At 43.9% G+C, this 20958-nt stretch overlaps 1 long non-coding RNA gene across 1 annotated transcript; it reads right to left on the bottom strand.

The window, feature by feature from the left end:
• Window positions 1-10298: 10298 nt before the first annotated feature.
• Window positions 10299-11907, bottom strand: LOC109743142 (uncharacterized). The gene is made up of 4 exons (XR_002227999.4): window positions 11674-11907; window positions 11342-11610; window positions 11155-11241; window positions 10299-11044 (listed from the first exon to the last, which is right to left on the bottom strand). It is a non-coding gene; the product is annotated as an uncharacterized lncRNA (long non-coding RNA).
• Between the last annotated feature and the right edge of the window lie 9051 nt (window positions 11908-20958).

Here is a 20958-nt window from a genome sequence, read left to right as displayed (position 1 = left end):
AGTCTCAGGCTTGGGTCCATTCCTTGGCTTCTTCCCGGCAACTGGCTTACCGGGCGCGGCAACTCCCTTGCCGTCTTTCTTGAAGCTTTTCTTACCCTTGCCTTTCTTGAACTTGGTGGTTTTATTCACCATCAACACTTGATGTTCCTTTTTGATCTCCACCTCCGCTGATTTCAGCATTGAATATACTTCAGGAATGGTCTTTTCCATCTCCTGCATATTGAAGTTCATCACAAAGCTCTTGTAGCTCGGTGGAAGCGACTGAAGGATTCTGTCAATGACCGCGTCATCCAGGAGATTAACTCCCAGCTGAGACAAGCGGTTGTGTAACCCAGACATTTTGAGTATGTGCTCACTGACAGAACTATTTTCCTCCATTTTACAACTGAAGAACTTGTCGGAGACTTCATATCTCTCGACCCGGGCATGAGCTTGGAAAACCATTTTCAGATCTTCGAACATTTCATATGCTCCATGTTTCTCAAAACGCTTTTGGAGCCCCGGTTCTAAGCTGTAAAGCATGCCGCACTGAACGAGGGAGTAATCATCAGCACGTGATTGCCAAGCGTTCATAACGTCTTGGTTCTCTGGGACGGGTGCGTCACCTAGCGGTGCTTCTAGGACATAATCTTTCTTGGCAGCTATGAGGATGATCCTCGGGTTCCGGACCCAGTCCGTATAGTTGTTGCCATCATCTTTCAGCTTGGTTTTCTCTAGGAACGCGTTGAAGTTGAGGGCTACGTGGGCCCTTTGATCTACAAGACATATTGTAAAGATTTTAGACTAAGTTCATGATAATTAAGTTCATCTAATCAAATTATTCAATGAACTCCCACTCAGATAGACATCCCTCTAGTCATCTAAGTGAAACATGATCCGAGTCAACTAGGCCGTGTCCGATCATCACGTGAGACGGACTAGTCAGCATCGGTGAACATCTTCATGTTGATCGTATCTTCTATACGACTCATGCTCGACCTTTCGGTCTTCCGTGTTCCGAGGCCATGTCTTTACATGCTAGGCTCGTCAAGTCAACCTAAGTGTATTGCGTGTGTTCTGAGGCCATGTCTGTACATGCTAGGCTCGTCAACACCCGCTGTATGCGAACGTTAGAATCTATCACACCCGATCATCACGTGGTGCTTCGAAACAACGAACCTTCGCAACAGTGCACAGTTAGGGGGAACACTTTCTTGAAATTATTGCGAGGGATCATCTTATTTAAGCTACCGTCGTTCTAAGCAAATAAGATGTAAAACATGATAAACATCACATGCAATCAAATAGTGACATGATATGGCCAATATCATTTTGCTCCTTTTGATCTCCATCTTCGGGGCGCCATGATCATCTTTGTCACCGGCATGACACCATGATCTCCATCATCATGATCTCCATCATTGTGTCTTCATGAAGTTGTCACGCCAACGATTACTTCTACTTCTATGGCTAACGTGTTTAGCAATAAAGTAAAGTAATTTATATGGCGTTATTCAATGACACACAAGTCATACAAAAAAATAAAGACAACTCCTATGGCTCCTGCCGGTTGTCATACTCATCGACATGCAAGTCGTGATTCCTATTACAAGAACATGATCAATCTCATACATCACATATATTTCATTCATCACATCCTTTTGGCCATATCACATCACAAGGCATATGCTGCAAAAACAACTTAGACGTCCTCTAATTGTTGTTGCAAGTTTTTACGTGGCTGCTATAGGTTTCTTAGCAAGAACGTTTCTTACCTATGCCAAAACCACAACGTGATATGCCAATTTCTATTTACCCTTCATAAGGACCCTTTTCATCGAATCCGTTCCGACTAAAGTGGGAGAGACAGACACCCGCTAGCCACCTTATGCAACTAGTGCATGTCAGTCGGTGGAACCTGTCTCACGTAAGCGTACGTGTAAGGTCGGTCTGGGCCGCTTCATCCCACGATGCCGCCGAAACAAGATAAGACTAGTAGTGGCAAGAAAATTGACAACATCTACGCCCACAACTGCTTTGTGTTCTACTCGTGCATACAAACTACGCATAGACCTAGCTCATGATGCCACTGTTGGGGATCGTAGCAGAAATTTAAAATTTTCTACGCATCACCAAGATCAATCTATGGAGTCATCTAGCAACGAGAGAGAGGAGTGCATCTACATACCCTTGTAGATCGCGAGCGGAAGCGTTCAAGTGAACGGGGTTGATGGAGTCGTACTCGTCGTGATCCAAATCACCGATGACCGAGCGCCGAACGGACGGCACCTCCGCGTTCAACACACGTGCGGTTGGGGAAGACGTCTCCTCCTTCTTGATCCAGCAAGGGGGAAGGAGAGGTTGATGGAGATCCAGCAGCACGACGGCGTGGTGGTGGAAGTAGCGGTATCCCGGCAGGGCTTCGCCAAGCGCAAGCGGGAGGGAGAGGTGTCACGGGAGGGAGAGGGAGGCGCCAGGGGCTGTGGTGCGGCTGCCCTTCCTCCCCTCCACTATATATAGGGGCCCTGGGGGGCGCCGGCCCCTGGGAGATCCAATCTCCAGGGGGGCGGCGGCCAAGGGGTGGCTTCCCCCCAAGCCAAGTGGGGGGCGCCCCCACCCCTAGGGTTTCCAACCCTAGGCGCAGGGGAGGCCCAAGGGGGGGTGCACCAGCCCACCAGGGGCTGGTTCCCCTCCCACTTCAGCCCATGGGGCCCTCCGGGGTAGGTGGCCCCACCCGGTGGACCCCCGGGACCCTTCCGGTGGTCCCGGTACAATACCGCTGACCCCCGAAACTTTCCCGGTGGCCGAAACTTGACTTCCTATATACAATTCTTCACCTCCGGACCATTCCGGAACTCCTCGTGACGTCCGGGATCTCATCCGGGACTCCGAACAACTTTAGGATTTCCGCATACTATTATCTCTACAACCCTAGCGTCACCGAACCTTAAGTGTGTAGACCCTATGGGTTCGGGAGACATGCAGACATGACCGAGACGACTCTCCGGTCAATAACCAACAGCGGGATCTGGATACCCATGTTGGCTCCCACATGTTCCACGATGATCTCATCGGATGAACCACGATGTCGAGGATTCAATCAATCCCGTATACAATTCCCTTTGTCAATCGGTATGTTACTTGCCCGAGATTCGATCGTCGGTATCCCAATACCTTGTTCAATCTCGTTACCGGCAAGTCTCTTTACTCGTACCGTAATGCATGATCCCGTGGCTAACTCCTTAGTCACATTGAGCTCATTATGATGATGCATTACCGAGTGGGCCCAGAGATACCTCTCCGTCATACGGAGTGACAAATCCCAGTCTCGATCCGTGTCAACCCAACAGACACTTTCAGATATACCTGTAGTGTACCTTTATAGTCACCCAGTTACGTTGTGACGTTTGGTACACCCAAAGCACTCCTACGGCATCCGGGAGTTACACGATCTCATGGTCTACGGAAAAGATACTTGACATTGGAAAAGCTCTAGCAAATGAACTACACGATCTTTGCGCTATGCTTAGGATTGGGTCTTGTCCATCACATCATTCTCCTAATGATGTGATCCCGTTATCAATGACATCCAATGTCCATAGTCAGGAAACCATGACTATCTGTTGATCAACGAGCTAGTCAACTAGAGGCTCACTAGGGACATGTTGTGGTCTATGTATTCACACATGTATTACGATTTCCGGATAACACAATTATAGCATGAACAATAGACAATTATCATGAACAAGGAAATATAATAATAACCATTTTATTATTGCCTCTAGGGCATATTTCCAACAATATGCATGTCCCCACCAATAAGAATATCATATATCTTCTTGACAGTAGGAAGAGGAAATTCAAAACCTCCAAAAATAATCGATGGAATTCTTCCAATAGAATTGATACTGTGGACTTGAGGTTGTTTCCTCGGAAAGTGTACCATATGCTCATTACCATTAACATGAAAAGTGACATTGCCTTTGTTGCAATCAATAACAGCCCCTGCAGTATTCAAAAAGGGTCTTCCAAGAATAATATACATACTATCGTCCTCGGGAATATCAAGAATAACAAAGTCCGTTAAAATAGTAACGTTTGCAACCACAATAGGTACATACTCACAAATACCGACAGGTATAGCAGTTGATTTATCAGCCATTTGCAAAGATATTTCAGTAGGTGTCAACTTATTCAAATCAAGTCTACGATATAAAGAGAGAGGCATAACACTAACACCGGCTCCAGGATCACATAAAGTAGTTCTAACATAGTTTCTTTTAATGGAGCATGGTATAGTAGGTACTCCTGGATCTCCAAGTTTCTTTGGTATTCCACCCTTAAAAGTATAATTAGCAAGCATGGTGGAAATTTTAGCTTCCGGTATCTTTCTCTTATTAGTAACAATTTCTTTCATATACTTAGCATAGGGATTTATTTTGAGCATATCAGTTAAACGCATACGCAAAAAAGATAGGTCTAATCATTTCAGCAAAGCGCTCAAAATCCTCATCATCCTTTTTCTTGGATGGTTTGGGAGGAAAAGGCATGGGTTTTTGGACCCATGGTTCTCTTTCTTTACCGTGCTTCCTAGCAACAAAGTCTCTCTTATCATAAAGTTGATTCTTTGATTGTGGGTTATCAAGATCAACAGCAGGTTCAATCTCTACATCATTATCATTGCTTGGTTGAGCATCAACATGAACATTATCATTAACATTATCACTAGGTTCATGTTCATCACCAGATTGTGTTTCAGCATCAGAGATAGAAATATCATTGGGATTCTCAGGTGTGTCTACAACAGGTTCACTAGAAGCATGCAAAGTCCTATCATTTTTCTTTTTCTTCTTTTTAGACGGACTAGGTGCATCAACATTAGTTCTTTGAGAATCCTACTCAATTCTCTTAGGGTGACCTTCAGGATACAAAGCTTCCTGAGTCACTTTACCTCCTCTAGTTGCAACTCTAACAGCAAAGTCATTATTCTTACTATTCAATTCATTGAGCAAATCATTCTGAGCTTTAAGTACTTGTTCTACTTGAGTGGTAACCATAGAAGCATGTTTACTAATGAGTTTAAGTTCACCTTTAACTCTAGACATATAATCACTCAAGTGTTCAATCATAGAAGCATTGCGTTTTAATTCCCTACCAAAATAAGAATTGAAGTCTTACTGCTTAACCATAAAATTATCAAACTCATCCAAACATTGGCTAGCAAACTTAGTAGGCGGGATTTTAGCTTTATCATATCTATAGAGAGAATTTACCTTTACTACCTGTGTCGGGTTATCAAGACCATGTGTTTCTTCAATAGGTGATGAATTAAGACCATATATTTCTTCAACAGGCGGTAAATTAAGACCATGTATTTCTTCAATAGGAGGTAAATTCTTAACATCTTCAGCTTTAATACCCTTTTCTTTCATAGATTTCTTTGCCTCTTGCATATCTTCAGGACTGAGAAATAGAACACCCCTTTTCTTCGGAGTTGGCTTAGGAGTTGGTTCAGGAAGTGTCCAATTGTTTTCATTAGCCAGCATATTATTCAATAGAATTTCAGCTTGATCAACAGTTCTTTCCCTGAAAACACAACCAGCACAGCTATCCAGGTGGTCTCTGGAAGCATCGGTTAGTCCATTATAAAAGATATCAAGTATTTCATTTTTCTTGAGAGGATGATCAGGCAAAACATTAAGTAATTGGAGAAGCCTCCCCCAAGCTTGTGGGAGACTCTCTTCTTCAATTTGCACAAAAATATATATTTCCCTTAAAGCAGCTTGTTTCTTATGAGCAGGGAAATATTTAGCAGAGAAGTAATAAATCATATCCTGGGGACTACGCACACAACCAGGATCAAGAGAATTAAACCATATCTTAGCATCACCCTTTAATGAGAACGGAAATATCTTAAGGATATAATAGTAGCGAGTTTTCTCATCATTCGTGAACAGGGTGGCTATATCATTTAATTTAGTAAGATGTGCCACAACAGTTTTAGATTCATATAGCCATAGAAAGGATCAGATTCAACCAAAGTAATTATATCAGGATCAATAGAGAATTCATAATCCTTATCAGTAACAAAGATAGGTGAAGTAGCATAAGCAGGATCATATTTCATTCTAGCATTCAGAGTTTTTTCTTTCAGCTTAGCTAATAATTTCTTAAGATCAATCCTATCATTGCAAGCAAGAAAGTCTCTACCAGTTTCTTCATCCATAACGTAACCCTCAGGCATAACAGGCAATTCATATCTAGGGGGAGAATCTTCATCATCACTTTCATCAATATTATCAGTCTCAATAATTTCATTCTCCCTAGCCCTAGCAAGTTGTTCATCAATAAATTCACCAAGTGGCACAGTCACTATAGGAAAAGGTCTGCTAGTGGCGCACATGTTTTGCCTACTAATGGCGCACTACAGGTGCGCCATTGGCATCACGCCATTAGAATTTTTTACTAATGGCGAGGTGCGCCATTAGTATCTGGCGCACCAGGTAGTGCGCCATTAGTACATCACACGGTGCGCCATTACTATCTGACTTAGTAATGGCGCACCACATAGAAGTGCGCCATTACTAACATTTTTTTCAAAAAAAATCAGAAATATTTTTTCAAAAAAAAATTCAAATTTTTTTTTGTTTTTTTCTTAATCTCGGGTCAATATGCTTAATCTCAAGTCAAATCGGACTCCGTGGTCAAACTTTCCAAAAGGTCACCCATCCTCACACTACTCCAGCCCAAGCACGCTTAACTTCAGAGTTCTATCCAACCCCAGCACCATCTCACTTAACAAGCACTTGTTGATATATCTAGCATATCAATCCTATTAAACCTTGATGATGTCTAGGACTTTGTTCATGTTCATGAGTGTGATGAAATTTTGAAAAAATATTTCAAACTTCCGTTCATATTACGTACCATATTTTGAACATTTTTTCAAAAAAAAATTGGAACTTATTTTTTCTGTTACTAGTGGCGCACCTAGCAAATGGTTTGAAGTTTGAAATTTTTTCCATTTTCCCCCTCAAGATCTTAAAAGTCACGTATCTTTTTTCTGTTAGGTTTTTGTGGATTCTAAAAATGTTCAACGGGGTTCCCCCGGTTGAATTCGGATGTATCTTTTCGAGTAGATGATTTTTCATATAAAAAACTTTTTAATCCGAGTTCGTATGCAAAAGTTATGCCCATTTTACAAATTCCAGAGAGATTTTGCAAATAAAGTCGAAATTCATATTTATAAATTTTCCCAACAACTAGGCGCACCGAGGGTGTGGTGCGCCATTACTAGTTAAACTAGTAATGGCGCACTATCCCCTGGTGCGCCATTACTAGTTTAAAAAAAATAAAAAAAATTGTTAGTAGTGGCGCACCGTGGATGTGGTGCGCCATTAGTATTTGGACACTAATGGCGTACCAACACATGGTGCGCCATTAGTATATAGTAGTAGCGCACCACATGTGTGGTGCGCCATTAGTGTCCATATTATCTATAGCCCTTTTCCTAGTAGTGAGTAGTATCAAGCATAGAAGTAGTTCCATCATAAGTATCATGCATAGCAGAAGTGGCATCATCAATAACATGCGACATATCAGAATTCATAGCGGAAGCAGGTTTAGGTGTCACAAGCTTACTCAAAACAGAAGGTGAATCAAGTGCAGAGCTAGATGGCAGTTCCTTACCTCCCCTCGTAGTTGAGGGATAAATTTTTGTTTTCTCGTCTTTCAAGTTCTTCATAGTGACCAGCAGATATAAATCCCAAGTGACTCAAAGAATAGAGCTATGCTCCCCGGCAACGGCGCCAGAAAATAGTCTTGATAACCCACAAGTATAGGGGATCGCAACAGTTTTCGAGGGTAGAGTATTCAACCCAAATTTATTGATTCGACACAAGGGGAGCCAAAGAATATTCTCAAGTATTAGCAGTTGAGTTGTCAATTCAACCACACCTGGATAACTTAGTATCTGGAGCAAAGTATTTAGTAGCAAAGTAGTATGATAGTAACGGTAACAGTAGCAAAAGTAATATTTTTGGTGTTTTGTAGTGATTGTAACAGTAGCAACCGAAAAGTAAATAAGCGGAAAACAATATGTGAAAAACTCGTAGGCATTGGATCGGTAATGGAGAAACCGGATGCGGATCATCATGTAACAATCATAACATAGGGTGACACAGAACTAGCTCCAATTCATCAATGTAATGTAGGCATGTATTCCGAATATAGTCATACGTGCTTATGAAAAAGAACTTGCATGACATCTTTTGTCCTACCCTCCTGTGGCAGCGGGGTCCTAACGGAAACTAAGGGACATTAAGGCCTCCTTTTAATAGAGTACCGGACCAAAGCATTAACACATAGTGAATACATGAACTCCTCAAACTACGGTCATCACCGGGAGTGGTCCCGATTATTGTCACTTCGAGGTTGCCGGATCATAACACATAGTAGGTGACTATAGACTTGCAAGATAGGATCAAGAACTCACATATATTCATGAAAACATAATAGGTTCAGATCTGAAATCATGGCACTCGGGTCCTAGTGACAAGCATTAAGCATAGCAAAGTCATAGCAACATCAATCTCAGAACATAGTGGATACTCAGGATCAAACCCTAACAAAACTAACTCGATTACATGATAAATCTCATCCAACCCATCACCGTCCAGCAAGCCTACGATGGAATTACTCACGCACGGCGGGAGCCATCATGAAATTGGTATGGAGGATGGTTGATGATGACGATGGCGACGGATTCCCCTCTTCAGTGCCCCGAACGGACTCCAGATCAGCCCTCCCGAGAGAGTTCAGGGCTTGGCGGCGGCTCCATATCGTAAAACGTGATGAATCTTTCTCTCTGATTTTTTTCTCCCCGAACACGAATATATAGAGTTGGAGTTGAGGTCGGTGGAGCTCCAGGGGGCCAAAGAGGCAGGGGGCGCGCCGGGGGGGGGGGGGCAGGCGCGCCTCCCTGGCCTTGATTCTTTTGCCAATATTTTTTATTATTACCAAAAATAATCTCCGTGAAGTTTCAGGTCATTCCGAAAACTTTTGTTTCTGCACAAAGATAACACCATGGCAATTCTGCTGAAAACAGCGTCAGTCCGGGTTAGTTCCATTCAAATCATGCAAGTTAGAGTCCAAAACAAGGGCAAAAGTGTTTGGAAAAGTAGATACGACGGAGACGTATCACGGCCCCATGTTCAATTAGTTTAGGGTTAATTACTAGTTAGACTAGTAAGCTTGCACGTGCAACGCACATCAACACTAACACACATTATATTATTAAACATCTGTAGTTCTAAAATATGCAATATGTGCTATTCGTGCAAATGAATGAATGAAAATGTGATCTATATAATGTGCAAGGATTGCATCTAAGATGGTAAGTACAATATTTTGCAAAATATTCCTGGAATAACAAGTTAATTATTTCAAGTGCATGATTTCACCAGTTACACAAAACGAAGTGATGATTTGGATAGTTTACACAAAATGTCCAAAAAACATTCCCACAACAATGTGTGGGGATTCATCTAGTTTAACTAAAATCAGCAACCATTTCTTTAAATCAGAAAGGTGCTTCGTCTCTGCACTTGAAAACCTTCATAGCATATGAGATTTAGATAGATACACAAAATGTGTGTGCTCATGTCCTTGCATGTTGGAAACAAGCATCGACAACATTTACACTCTTGTAGAGGAAATAGTGTTTAGGCAAATCAACAACCAGTCACATGATCTCCTCTACTTTGGATCCAAAAAGAAAAGGAAGATTGAATGGAACTGAAACTCACAAATAGGCAGACATGCTTTCAATCTGTTGGCTAGAATTTGACAAATGCACTTGTCAGGAGTACTCTATCAATTATCTCTCATCTTCTCAAGATTAAGCACTTTAGCTTAGGCGAATAAACGAAGCAAGACGATGCCATTTTTCATGCTCTTCGTTGTCACCAATGAACCTACAACATCCATCACACGCATTATAAAGATGATGACACACAAACACATGCACAAGTATTATTGTGAAACCTGACCAACTTTGAAAGCATGATCCTCCCTCCCCACTTTATACTGATTCTCACCTTTTAACCATTCTTTTTACTACACTGTGAGACAAAACTTACACGTGTCTGAGAAAAAAAAACACTTTGAAATGTGACCATCCACATTGTCATCTTTGGTTAGAACTTAAGGTCCTTTCAGTATCAGGTCCAGCTTGCCCACAGAAAAAGCTATCTTAAAAATCTCCAAAAGTTGTCCAAAAGAAAAAGGAATGATCTCACAAAACAAATGAAACATTGGTGTTAATTTTTTAGAAGGATACATGCATCTATATGCATCTTATCGATGCCAATTTGAAAAACTGATTTACAGAAGTACCTTTCATGTGTACAAAACGCTGAAGAATTTGAACATGAACAGCCTAAGTACAGTAAGAAAAGCGAGCACTAACAATTCACAAAAGTATACTTTCCTATACACACTCTGTTGCGGGTTAATAAAAAACGGAATATACTCAGCTGTGGGATCGATCTTCAAATTACCTTCAATTGGTTACAACCTAAAGAAGCTAGAACAACTAATCTAGTACTGCTATTGCGTAAAAAATCTAACCATCACAAGCTAGAACAACCCATCTTGCTCAAGAAACCTACAGAACTCATAATTTCATACGCTCATAGTAATCATCCATAGCCAGTAATTCTTCCTTCGCATACCTGCATTACCACTGAAGTAAACTGTAGCTAACAGTTAGAAATTAGACCAAATTAGGAATCACCATTACAAAGTATAACCGATTATTGGCACTGGAACATTCTTCAGGCAGAACCTAAAGAAGCACCACCATAGAAATTTCTAATAGCAAGGAATATTTCCATTCTTGGTTAGTGAATCACATACGGATGGCATCAAACCAATTGAAAAGTGTAAATAGGTATACCTAAAGCATTCTTTTATTTGTCAGCACCAATGCTTCCTCAAAGCGCCTACTGGCTGCTGTCCCTCAAATATCAAATGATTGGTTTGCTGCCTGTTGGAGCAGCAATTTCTGCAAAATCGACAGCAGCAGATGCAAACACTCCATTAGCCTTTAAATCCAAATTGAAAAAGAATAGTGAATCAATCCAGCCAAGCAAGGTAGGACAAGCCAAGACGTACAAGGTTCACGGCAAGCTGTGCGCCGGGAATCCATCCAGCTGCCTGAGTGCTTGCTTATGTAGCCGGCCAGAAGGTTCAGACCAACATCTACGCGGTAAAATCAATCAGCAGCTTGCTTAGCTTGCAGTTGTACGTACGTGTGCTGCTCTCGGGAAGATTCAAGCCAAGTGCCTCAAATCCAACATACCCAGGCATATCGAGGGCGCGAACTGGCGGGATGCAGACACCATGGTCGCCCACGTGATGCCGTCCTTGAGGGGAATTTTCCGTCGAACACCTCGCGTAGGCGAGCAGCGGCGGGTAGGCTAGCGGTGGGGGGAGACCAGGCGCAACACCTGTGGCGACGATGTGGGTGTGCACGGCGGCGACCTCGACAGTGTCAGCGGAGTCCCTGAGGAGGGAGATGTAGACGTCCTCGTCGTCCGTGACGCCGAGCAAGTCCAGTAGGTAGCAGCTCTAGATCAAAAGTATTTAGGATTTGTAATGGAGGCGCAATGCATCGGGTCTGCGACAACATACCAAATTTTCCTCTCCTCTAATCCGTCGGCTTGCGAGGTCTCGTTCTGGGTAGGGATAGGGAAGATGATAAGAGGGGGTGGGAGGTGCTGCCGGCGCATTCGTCGCTTCTGCGGCGGCTTCGGTGGCGGAGGAGGATCAGGCAGCGGCATGGGTCGCGGCCTTGCAGTTAGCGAGCGAGGGGATCTGCTTGCGATCACTTTCCTTTTTTTTCTGCCCTCTGCGTGATTGTAGGGACTGCGTAGTGCGGGGCAGAGATTCCTATTCATCTGCGGTGAAGCATTTTCAGCCAACGTAAAATACTAAGTGCACACCAAAGAATAGATTAGATTAAGGCTAGCTGTTAGATTAAGTTTAGTGGGTCTAATCGTACGGTGACAATTAAGCTGTGTACATCTGCCGTGTGGCTTTAAGAAAGAATTAGTTTGATTGTTTAGTAGTAGTAGATAGATTAGCTACTAACCTATGGCAGGTGGACCCCCTCTTCTAAATATCCACTTAAAAAGAAAATGCTAAAATATGTGTGAATGACACCTGGGTCCCACTGGTTCCATTGACCAGTCAAACTGCTGACTGGGATAACCCAGTCAATGACATGAGGGTCCCCTGGGCCCTTTGACTAGTCAACGGTCTTAGTTGACTGCTGACTAGGCAGTCAACTGGACCCCACCTGCCCGCCACTAAAGCCACTGACGTGTACACTTAGCAATTACGTATTAATTTATTTTCAAATTAAAATAATTCCAGAAAATTAAAAAAATCTTTTAAAAGTTTAAAAATTTATAGAAAATAATCCGTAACTCGGATAAAAAAGTTTTATACATGAAAGTTGCTCAGAACAACGAGACAAATCCGGATACACAGTCCGTTCGTCTGCCACACATCCCTAGCATAGCGAACATGCAACCATCCCCCTTTGTTTCATCTGTTTGAAAATGCTAAACTTCGGGAAATCTTTCCCGGATGTTTTCCCCCCTCGTCGGTATCATGTAACATCGCGTTAGAACACGCCTAGTGCTGCTTATGGTCATGTCATGCACTTGTTTGCTTTGTATTTACTGTTTCTTCCCCCTCTTCTCTCCAGTAGACCCCGAGACTGATGCTGCCCCTGTGATCGACTACGTCGACGACGACCCTTCTTCCCTTTCAGCGGAGCTTCCAGGCAAGCCCCCCCCCCCCTTTGATCATCCCGATATCGCCCATTCCATTCTCTCATGGTTGCATTAGATTTTGCTACTGTTATTGTTTGCTCCTATTCTGATGCATAGCCTGCTTTTGTAACCTGCTCATTGTACCTTACCTGCTTATCCTAAACTGCTTAGTATAGGTTGGTTAGTGATCCATCAGTGACCCTCACCTTGTCCCTGTTGCCCCTGCTTCATCATCGATGACTCGATCAACATGATCGACGACCAGAGCCCGACGCCTCACATCACATCACGCCCCTTTTGTTGCTCGACTCTGTAGAGCTACTATCGAGTGCCGAGGGTGGTACCTCATAACGCACTCCTGATGATAATTCTGTAGTGTAGCTATTCGGTCGTGGTCATCGAGGGTGATTCCTCCTTGACCACTCCCGATACGGCTCTGTCGTGCAACCCCTCAAGTGTGAACTTCGAGGGTGGTTCCTCTTACGTTCACCTTGATGATATCGAGTGGAATTCACCGAGGGTGATTTCTCGGGTTTTCCCCTTGATGTTTGGACACACGGTTACCTTGACTTTACTTGAGACCATTGTTGAAGTCGGGTCGGCCCTGAGGGATACCTGCGAGTTGATGTGAAAGTCAGGCGGGCCCATAGAGTACCCGCGAGTTTTCTACGTGGCACGGCCAGGTAGTCTGGGCCCTTGCCGTAAGTCCATGAGACAGGGCGACGGGGTCACATTATCGTGAGTCTCTGCTCGTCTTCGCGAGCCCCTAATGCACCAACAGGTTTGGGTATTTGTTCTGAGTTGGCCTTTACGCACTAACCACCACGCGAGAATAGTTATGGGCCTCGACGTTGCAGTATCAGCCGAAGCTTTGTCAGACATCCAGTTCAGCATGGCGGCACGATCGGATCGCGTCAGCCATCCGAGGTGGCGCATTATTCACCTTGCGCGCAACGACCCGGAGTGCAACGGGCGATGGGCCCAAGACCCCGGGGCACTTAGGATGTAGACCGGCGGGGACCTCTCTGCTGAGCCTAGGTAGGGCTGCGACGTGTTGATCTTCCGAGGCCGGGCATTGACCCCAGAAAGGTGTGTCCGGCCAGAGTGATCGAGCGTGTTGGGTAACGTGGTGCACCCCTGCAGGGAAGATATATATTCCAATACCGTGTCCACGGGAATGGACGTTCAGACTTGTATCTTGATCTTATATAACTAGGAATGGACACTTGAGACATGTGATGGATATGTGGCTCCGGGATTGCTTTCTCGCAGGGAGTCGAGGAAGGATCTCTGGGCGTTAATGCTACAACAAGCTTGTTAAATATAAATTGCTATTCTTTACTCTTCTACATGCTGCAAGATGCTTGGAGCTGCTTGAAGATGCTAGTCTTCGATAGGCTAGGCCTTCCCCTCTATTCTGGCATTCTGCAGTTCAGACCACAGATACAGCCCTTCCATTTGATACCAATGCATACTTAGTATAGATCTGATGCTTGCGAGTACTTTGGATGAGTACTCACGGTTGCTTTGCTACCCCTTTCCTTCTTCTTTCCGGTTGATGCAACCAGATGGTGGATCCCTGGAGCCAGATGCCACCGCCGACGGATACTACTACATGGAGGCCGCCGAAGACCAGGAGTAGTTAGGAGGTCCCAGGCAGGAGGTCTTGCCTCTTCGATCGTTGTTGCTTTTGTGCTAGCCTTCTTAAGGCATCCTTGTTTAATCTCATGTCTGTACTCAGATATTGTTGCTTCTGCTGACTTGTGTATCGAGCTTTTGTATTCAAGCCCTCGAGGCCCCTGGCTTGTAATATGAAGCTTGCATTATTTTATTTTGTGTCTAAAGTTGTGTTGTGATATCTTCCCATGAGTCCCTGATCTTGATCGTACACATTTGCGTGTATGATTAGTGTACGGTCGAATTGGCGGCGTCATACAAGTCTACATAGTTCTCGAACCCGTAGGGTCCGCATGCTTAACATTCGATGGCGATCTGTATTATGAGTTTATGTGTTTTGATGTACCGAAGGTAGTTCGATGTCCCGGATGTGATCACGGACATGACGAGGAGTCTCGAAATGGTCGAGACATGAAGATTGATATATTGGAAGGTTATGTTTGGACACCGAAAAGGGGGGTTACCGGAACCCCCGAGGGGGTTAATGGGCCTTCATGGGCTTTAGTGGAAGAGAGGAGGAGGCGGCCAAGTGGAGGCGCGCGCCCCCCAAGCCCAATCCGAATTGGGGAGGGGGCGGCCCCCCTTTCCTTCTCTCGATCTTCCCCTTCCTTCCCCTCCTAGTTGGACTAGGAAAGGGGGGGAACCTACTCCTAGTAGGAGTAGGATTCCCCCCTTGGGGCGCGCCCCATGAGGCCGGCCGGCCCCTCCTCCACTCCTTTATATACGGAGGAGGGGGGCACCCAATGGACACACAAGTTGATTTCTTAGCCGTGTGCGGTGCCCCCCTCCACAGATTTCCACCTCGGTCATATTTGTCGTAGTGCTTAGGCGAAGCCCTGCGTCGGTAACTTCATCATCACCGTCACCATGCCGTCGTGCTGACGAAACTCTCCCTCGGCCTCAGCTGGATCCAGAGTTCGAGGGACGTCACCGAGTTGTACGTGTGCAGATCGCGGAGGTGTCGTGCGTTCGGTACTTGATCGGTTGAATCGCGAAGACGTTCGACTACATCAACCGCGTTACTTAACGCTTCCGCTTTTCGGTCTACGAGGGTACATGGACACACTCTCTCGCTCGTTGCTATGCATCATCTAGATGGATCTTGTGTGTTGTAGGAATTTTTTTTAAAATTACTGCGTTCCCCAACAATATATTGTATAGAGCTCCTGTACGTAACGTATATTGTATCTGTGTATAATTTGTACCCTTATATATATAAAGTGCCACACTTATATTAGGGTGTAGAGCATTATTCTCTAAGTTCCTAAGCTTACTCTTGATAATAATGTTCTTACTGAATTTCATCCTTTTCATTTCTTTGTTAAGGAACAGGACACGAGGGACGTACTCCTTAGAGGTCGACTGCACAATAATGATCTCTATGCACTTGATGTGCTGCCAGCTCCTAGTGCTTTCAGTGGTGTTTGTGTGTCTCTATCACATTGACGCTCACCCATGGATGGCCCCGGGCGCCTATCCAACTCAACAAGGCCCGGGCGTGCTCTACGGCGCACAGCCGCCACTGGCCACGGGTATCCATCCAACGCAGCAGCCGCCGAACTCCTTGTGTAGTCCAGCTATGTATGGAGTCCAGCCGCCGCTGGCCACGGGTATCCATGCAACGCAGCAGCCCCCGAACTCGTTGTGGAGTCAAGCTACGTATGGAGTCCAACTGCCGTTGGCCTCGGGTACCACTCCCTATGGGGCCCAGCAGCCGCTGAACTCGTCCACTGGCGTTGTTGCCTATGTCGCATCAGCACCGTCGCCGAACCCTGCCGCCGCCGCGGTCAACCCGTGGCTGACTCCAGCTGCGTTGCCGGCGCCTGCACCATTGGCGTACGCCTACCCGCCGGCCCCGGTGCCCTCTGGTGGTTCGTCGACGGAGATGGTGGCTTCTTCCGGGCATCCAGGTGTTTATGTGCCAACGTCATCTTCGGATGTTGGTCTGCCGCCTGTGCCATTTTATTTCGCGCATCTGATCCCGGTGAAGCTGACGACAGATAACTACTTGTCGTGGCATGCTCAAATATTGCCGCTACTTTGTAGTCGCTATTTGGAGGGCTATGTTGATGGTACACTGCCGTGGCCCTCGTCGTATCATCCGGCGCATCATGCGTGGGTGGCCCAGGATCAGGCCATCCTCTCTGCTATTCAGTCCACTCTCATGGAGGGAGTCTCGTCACTGGTCATCTTCGCCACAACGTCTTGGGACGCGTGGACGGTGCTTCATACCGGTTTTGCCTCGCAGTCCCAGGCGCGTGCCCATGCTATTCGCACTGCACTTCGGGAGGTGAAGCTTAATGACCTCACCGCCACAGACTACTTCAACAAGGTGACGGGTATGGCTGACACGCTTGCCTCTATAGGCAAGGCTTTTGGTCTGGAGGAGCTCACCTCTTATGTGCTCAATGGACAGGGTGACGACTATGATAATTTGGTGAAGAATATCAATGGTTGTGACACTCCCATCCAGTCACGAGAGTTGTACGCGCGTCTCCTTGCCACGGAACAACGCATTCAGACCCGCCACTCTACGCCGAGTTTCCCCTCCGCCAACGCTGCGATGCGTGGCAAGGGCGAGCCCTACAAGCCACCAACCGGTGGCTGATGCGGCTTGAACTACGTCGGTATTAAGAGGATGGGATGATGCAGCACAGTGACGGTAGGTATTTCCCTCAGTGATGAGACCAAGGTTATCGAACCAGTAGGAGAATCACGCAACACTACGTAAACAGTACCTGCACACAAAGAACAAATACTTGCAACATGACGTGTTAAAGGGGTTGTCAATCCCTTTCGGATAATGGTGCCAGAAATTGTCGAGTTTTACGGGATAAAAATATGATAGATTGGATAAATAGATCACGAATAAATGCAAAATAAAATAAAGTGCAGCAAGGTATTTTTGGGTTTTTGGAAATATAGATCTGGAAATAAAAGCGAATAAAACAAGATCTCGAAGGCAAATATAATAAAGAAGAGACCCAGGGGCCGTAGATTTCACTAGTGGCTTCTCTTGAGAAAAATAGCATACGTTGGGTAAACAAATTACTGTTGGGCAATTGATAGAACTTCAAATAATCATGACGATATCCAGGCAATGATCATTATATAGGCATCACGTCCAAGATTAGTAGGCCGACTCCTGCCTGCATCTACTACTATTACTCCACACATCGACCGCTATCCAGCATGTATCTAGTGTATTAAGTTCATGGAGAAACGGAGTAATGCAATAAGAACGATGACGTGATGTAGACAAGATCTATTTATGTAGAAATAGACCCCATCTTTTTATCCTTAATAGCAACGATACATACGTGTCGGTTCCCCTTCTGTCACGGGGATCAAGCACTGTAAGATCGAACCCATCACAAAGCACCTCTTCCCATGGCAAGAAAAATCGATCTAGTCGGCCTAACTAAATCAAAGATTCGAAGAAGAAATACGAGGCTATAAGTAATCATGCATATAAGAGATCAGAAGACTCAAATAACTTTCATGGATAAAAACATAGATCTAATCATAAACTCAAAGTTCATCGTATCCAACAGACACACGGCCAAAAGAGTTACATCAAATAGATGTCCAAGAGACCATTGTATTGAGAATCAAAAGAGAGAGAGGAATCCATCTAGCTACTAACTACGGACCTGTAGGTCTACAATGAACTACTCACGCATCATCGGAGAGGCACCAATGAGGATGATGAACCCCTCCGTGATGGTGTCTAGATTGGATCTGTGGTTTCTGGAACTTGCGGCGGCTGGAAGTGATTTCGTTGACTCCCCTAGGGTTTCTGGAATATTGGGGTATTTACAGAGAAAAGAGGCGGTGCGGGAGGCCACCGAGGTGGGCACAACCCACCAGGGCGCGCCTGGGCCCCCAGGCGCACCAGGTGGGTTGTGCCCCCCTTTGGTACTTCTTTGGCCGAACGTGTGTCTTCTGGCCAAAAATTCTCGAAAAAGTTTCGCTGTGTTTGGACTCCGTTTGGTATTGATTTTCTGTGAAGTAAAAAACAAGCAAAAAACAACAACTGGCACTGGGCACTGTGTGAATAGGTTAGTCCCAAAAGTTGATACAAAGTTGCTATAAAATGGTTGTAAAACATCTAAGAATGATAATATAACAGCATAGAACAATCAAAAATTATAGATACGTTGGAGACGTATCAACATCCCCAAGCATAATTCATGCTCGTCCTCGAGTAGGTAAATGATAAAAACAGAATTTTTGACGTGGAATGTTGACTAACATGTTCATCACATATTATTTTCTTTGTAGCATGGACATTTGGACTTCTATATGATTCAAAGCAATAGTCTAATTTTGACATGAAGATTTCAATACTCAAGCATATCAACAAGCAATCATGTTTTTCAAATTATCAACACTAAAGCAAGTTATCCCTAGCTCATTATGCTCAATCATTGATCCATTCATGAAACACACTCGCATATTAGCTGCACCCAATGCTCAAGTACGATCATAGTGCCCCTTAGTTGGTGCTTCATAAGAGAAGATGGAGACACAAAATAAAAATTGCATAAAGTAAATAGAAAGGCCCTTCGCGGAGGGAAGTAGGGATTTGTAGAGGTGCCAGAGCTCAAAGCGAAAAAGATAGAGATAAAACATTTTGGGTGGCACGCTTTTCCTGTCAATGAAAACGATCGAGTAGTTCCCAATACTTTCCATGCAAGATATATCATAGGCGGTTCCCAAACAGAAAATAAAGTTTATTCCTTTTTCCACCATACTTTCACTTTCCATGGCTAGCCGTATCCACGGGTGCCTTCCATACCAACACTTTCCAAGGAATTTATTATTTGACAACATAAAGTAAATTCATTTTTCATTTCGGGACTGGGCATCCCTAATACCTTCGTCGTACTCTCGTGCAATGGCAAGTGCATAAACACTCATCTTGAGAATAACACATCTAGCATGGAAATATATCAGCCACCCCCTACCGTTTCATGAGCGGTACGAGCACACAAAAGAGAAATTTATTTTGAAAATTAGAGATGGCACATGCAAATTTGCTTAGCACGGCAAAAGAATACTGCATATAGGTAGGTATAGTGGACTCATGTGGCAAAACTGGGTATAAGGATTTTGGATGCACAAGTAGTGATCATACTTAGTGCAAATGAAGGCTAGCAAAAGATTGAGAAGCATCCAACCAAGAAACAAAAAATCTCATAAGCAAGCATTAAGCATAACTAGCACCGAATAATGCACCACAAGTAGGATATAATTTCATTGCATAACTATTGACTTTCGTGCTTGCATAGGGAATCACAAACCTTAACACCAATATTCTTACTAAAGCATACTTACTCATCAACATGACTCACATATTATATCATCATATCGCAAAACTATTACAAGCAATCAAGTTTATTTTGTCCAATGATCTTCATGAAAGTTTTTATTATATCCCTCTTGAATATCTATCACTTTGGGACTAATTTCATATGTTGCTTTTGATAGCTCAAACAAATTTAAGTGAAGAACATGAGCATAAAAAATTTCTTCTCTCAAAATAATTTAAGTGAAGCAAGAGAGAATTTCTTAAACATTATTAAAGCACACCGTGCTCAAAAAGATATAAGTGAAGCACTAGAGCAATTCTGTAGCTCAAAAAGATTTAAGTGAAGCATACAGAGCAATTCTAACAAGTCATAGCATAATTTTGGCTCTCCCAAATAGGTGTGTCCAGCATGGATTCATGACAAAAAATAAAAAGCAAACCAAGCAAATACTCATGTCATACAAGATGCTCCAAGCAAAACTCATGATATGTGACGAATAAAAATATAGCTCAAGTAAAATATAGCTTAGTTGCTTGCTTCTCGTTTAGATAATAGCTTGGGATGCCATGGGCATCCCCAAGCTTAGGCTCTTCTTACTCATTATTCCTTCATCCATCGTGATCTCACCCAAAACTTGAAAACTTCAATCACACAAAACTCAACAAAACCTTCATGAGATCCGTTAGTAAAAGAAAGCAAATAACTACTATAAGTATTGTTGCAAACCCATTCATATTTTATTTTTCATTATATCTACTGTATTTAAACTTTGCTATAGCTTATACCCTCCAATACAAACCATAGATTCATCCAAATAAGCACACGACGCAAAGAAAACAGAATCTGTCAAAAACAGAACAGTCTGTAGCAATCTGAAAACTTTCGATACTTCTGTAACTCCAAAAATTCTGAAAAGTTAGGACAACGTGGGCAATTTGTATATTAATCTTCTGCAAAAAGAATTAGTATTTTATCGCGCATCTGTTAAAAACGAGCATTATTTTTCTGGGTGCAAAAGTTTCTCTTTTTCAGCAAGATCAAAGCAACTATCACCCAACATGACCCCAAAGGCTTTGCTTGGCACAAACACTAATTAAAACACAAAAAACACACTCATAACAGTAGCATAATTGTGCAAACACTCA

This window comes from Aegilops tauschii, chromosome 6, assembly GCF_002575655.3.
Source record: "Aegilops tauschii subsp. strangulata cultivar AL8/78 chromosome 6, Aet v6.0, whole genome shotgun sequence".
Taxonomy (NCBI): Eukaryota; Viridiplantae; Streptophyta; class Magnoliopsida; order Poales; family Poaceae; genus Aegilops; species Aegilops tauschii.
Note: the sequence above shows the minus strand (reverse complement) of the source record. Positions and strands in the feature narration are given on the sequence as shown.